Here is a 4,539-nt window from a genome sequence, read left to right on the forward strand (position 1 = left end):
ACTGCACCCTGGCTTTGAAGTGAACTTGAACTTCTAAAGGAATCTGTGATGACACAAAAGGCAGGTAGGATATATTGTGAGAGATCAGCCCCCCACATGTGGAAATGGTTTGTTGCCCTCTGGAATGTACCTGTGGACGAGGCTGCTTTGGAAGTAGCAGATGCTTCTGCGGGCACATGTGCAAATTGACCAAAGATGCCATTCGGTTACTCCTCAAGGTCAAGGTCGGCTGTGTTCTGGATGATTTTCTTATTCAGATCTACAAGACTCCGATGCACATCGTTCAGATGACTCCTTTTACACAGCAAAGTTAACCGGAAGTGTTCCAGGGCAATCTCCCAGCACTTGTGCCTGGCTCCTTGTCTTGACTTTATAGGTGCCATGCCCAGGGTTGGGACCTGAGCCTCAGGGAGCTAGTCCACTATTCCTCATGAAAGGAAGGCTCCTGGCATAACTCAGTGGTTCTCAGATATCTGAATTCAATTGCTCAGATGGCTTAACACCATGCATCACTAGGTCTAAAGTCTGCTTTTAGTACATTTGAAATGGAAACTGAGAATTTTCTCTCCTAAACTTCCAGGCGATAGTGATGTCGCTGGTCCAAGGACCATACTTTTTAAAACAATCACTGTGCCATGGCTGAATGTAGAAGGCTCAGTTGGTAAATTTCTTGCTGTGCAAGCATGAGGTCCTAAATTCAGCCTGCAGAACCCATGTGAAAAAGCAGAGTACAGTGACACACGCTTGCCATCCCAGTGAAGGGCAAATTCCTCAGCTAACCAGCTCTGACATCCACCTGCGCGCACATACCCACACATACAACAGCGTACATATGCACATCGACATGCACACGAACACTTGGGTGCACACAGACACACACATACACACAAACCACTTTTCTAGGTGAGAGAACAAACAGTGAGCAGGAAACAGGGAGAACGGATTCAACATGGCATGGATTCATTTCTAAGTACTTACAAAGGCTGAGTGGACAGAGGGACAGCTATGGCTCTAATGCTTTGGGAGCTTTCTGCTGCTAACCCATGTCACCCTTAGCAGCAAGGAGGGGAGAGTACGGAGTGAACAGGCACAGGATCTGCTCCGTGCTCCACTCTGAGAGAGTGTGTAGATGGCATTACATGGATGAGATTTTCCTGGGCAGGTATGTCTCACAAGTGTGGAGCGTTGACACAGAAATGCTTGGAAATAGCCCATTTCTGATGAGAAAACCACCCTTGCTGACCACGACCCTGACCCAGCATACACAATACACAGCCTTGTTGACCCGCCGACGGAGGGCGGCAGGCTCTTGGTCATATCTGGGAGTTGAAAGGCAGGTAAAGGAACAGGGCAAACACAACCAATAATGAAACAGCCATAGAAGCAACTTCTGCTATGACTTACAGCTTACAGTATTACCTACCGTTTTTTATAGATTGCATGTATTAAGATATGTATGTGATGTATATAATATGTGTGACGTGTGTGGCACATGTGTGTGTGATAAATATGTGTGATATGTGTGAGTGATATATGTGCATGATGTATATGCATTTTGTGTGTGTGTGATGTAAGTGTGTGATATATGAGAGTTGTATGTAGGTATATGATACATGTGTGTGGTGTGTATGATGTGTGTACATACATGCACTCACGTGTAGAAGACAGAGGAGGTCAGGTGTTCTGTTTTTATCACTCTCTGCCTTATTCCCTTGGTTCAGGATCTATCACTGAACCTGGAGCTGGTTATTTTTTGGCTAGCTGGATGGTAAGAGCAAGCCCTAGGGATTCTCCCATCTCTGTGTCCCACAGCATTAGGGTTACAGGCTTAGGTGGCTACTCCTGGCTTTTCCTCATGTACTGGGGTCTGAATACAGATGCCCTCTTACTGACTGAACATCTCCTCACCCTTTTATCTGCATCATATATCCAATATAGCTTTCTTGCGGGGACTGAACAGACATTGAAAGACCCTTAATATAGCAGATTAATTTATTAATTGTTAATTAATTAATAAAGATTAATGAGTGTTTTCTCAGTAGCCCCTCAGAACTCATAACCACTAGCAATAGGCTGTGCTTGGGAGGATGGTAAACAAAGCTAAGATGTTCTACCCATGAAGAAGCCATGTCCTTGCTTGAGAACATGATGAAGACAGAGGGGGCAAACCAGATGTTAATGCATCATTACAGGACAACAGGGGAAGAAAGAAGTAGGTCATTGGGGGAAATCAGATTCCTAAATCAAGTAAACAACTGAATCCAACCGGAAGGCCAGACAGATCCATATAGAAATCAGACTGGGCTTTTCTAGGTTTTTAAATTCCCCTCCAAGCATGTTCTTCCCAGGATCACCCCCTCATAAACCTCAGTCCCCTTTTCTTTACCGTAGCACGTAGATTATTCCCTGGTACAAAGGCAGGGCTGGAGAGGACTGTGCATTTAACCACCCAACAGTGAGGGGGTGGGAAAGCATCTCCACCTGCACTGACTCCATCTAAGCAGCCACTGTGAACAAGCATGTGAGTCCTGCCCGGAAAGTGGCAGACCATTCACACCATCACTTATGCTTATGGTTATGACCCAACTGTATAGAAATTGCTTTATTAGGATCAGTGGATGTCCTCTAGTTAAGGGCCAGCAGGGAAGCCACCATTGACAAGCTTCTTCTCCCTGCAAATGGAAATACATACACTCAAGCACTTCCTTTTTAGAGGATTCCTCATATCCATTTGTTTCATATCTACATGTACACATTTTTTCAAGTAATATACCGAAGAGCTGAGGACCAGTAGGGGAAGATATGTAGATTCATCCCCCTCAGCACCTTGTGCTCAAAATTCTTGCCCGTTAAATGCAAAAATAAAAAAAAAAGCTTAAAATGATTTCTTTAAAAAGACCCAACTTAAATACATCTGTGGAAACTAAGCATAATTTATTTTAAAATTAGGTTAAAAATATTTGCAGTGTATGCCCAAACTTTTCCAGATGTTAAAACAAGTAAACACCATTAGATCAAATTTAATTTGGTTTGGTGTTTTAATCAACTCGTGCCTTGATTTTCGTTTTTGCTTATAACAAGGTTTACTCGTGTGTTGGAGGTGGTCTTAAAAGTGTTAATTTTAGCTATACTTTATAATGCAAACACATGCGCCAAGGCATTTTCTTATTATAAGCTGAGTTAGAGAAACTTTCAGTGTAGCCCTGCTTCATTAAAGCAGGAAGTTTATACACCCTAACAAAAAAAATATGTATTTCCATTTCATGTTGGCATCAATGGTGGTACTGTGTATAATGTCGTTAGTACTGGTAGCTGGAATTCTTCATGGGAGACTGATGAAAGACAGATGACAATAAAAAGGGTATCAGAAACCAAAAATAAATGTGGGGTGTGGATAGAGAAGCAGGGGCACTCTTCACCAAGGCAGAAATTGTTTCTTGGGAGGTGGCCTCCAGGGCTCCAAGGAGGCTGAGTTTGGCATTCCTTATATACCATGGCAGGTGGCAGGATGCTATAAGAGGGGCGTGGTGAGAGTCCCCCCTACTTCCCAGCTGTGTGACATGAAGGTGTGTGTGGGGATGCTGTGCATGTGATATGTGGTACTTTTTGCTTTTATTTTCCTACTTATTTATTAATATTATATTATTAATATATTAATATTATTAATAAATACTATTTATTATGTCCGTGGGTGTTTTGCCTGTATGGATATCTATGTACAATATATGTGTCTGCTGCCTGCTGAGGCCAGAAGAGGGTGTCCCATCCCCTGGAGCTGGAGTTACAGACTGTTTGGAGCTGCCAAGTGGGTGCTGAGAACTGAAGCCAGGTCTTCTGGAAGAGCTACCAGTGTTCCTAACTGCTGAGCCTTCTTTACAGCCCCTGACATGTTCATGTCCCCCCTGCCCCCCCAATAGAATAAGAAATGTGGAGATGGACAGTTTGGGGACAGTACAGTTGCTCAAGGAAGTAGCTTTGATTTTAGAGTGTTTTTGTTTGTATTTTGTATTGACTTTCACCTTGAGATGCCAGAACTATGGTACCAGAGGGGGGGAAATAAAAATAAAACAGAAAAATAAAAGGCACATTCCAGTGAAATCTTCTAAATCAGAAAAAAATCAAACTTTGCCTATGTAATCGATATCCTCATAAATTTTGACCATGCTATGCCCCCTGGTCCACCCCAAGCTACAAAGAAGCTTGAGAGTGAAACACGTTATCTCTGTGCATTGCTCCTCATCAGAAATATAAATGGGGTTCCCCAAATAAAGAGAAGTGAGAGGAAGGGGAAAATATGTGGGAGGATGCTGGTAATGTCTGCCTCATCTCCAGCTTCCCACCAGCTCGCAGCCTATGGCTGCACATAGAGGTGGAGATTGGTAGATACTGACTCTGTTTTCCCCACACCCTGCTACATCCATTTGTTTCTAGTCTATACTCATTGTTTGGCTCAGCATGTCTTTCAAAGTATCCCAGCTAGAAGGCTGGGGGCACAAGAGCAAAGAAAGCTAGGCAGAACTTTTAGGGGTCTCATAGGCT

This window comes from Peromyscus leucopus, chromosome 22 (assembly GCF_004664715.2).
Source record: "Peromyscus leucopus breed LL Stock chromosome 22, UCI_PerLeu_2.1, whole genome shotgun sequence".
In the NCBI taxonomy this organism is placed as follows: domain Eukaryota; kingdom Metazoa; phylum Chordata; class Mammalia; order Rodentia; family Cricetidae; genus Peromyscus; species Peromyscus leucopus.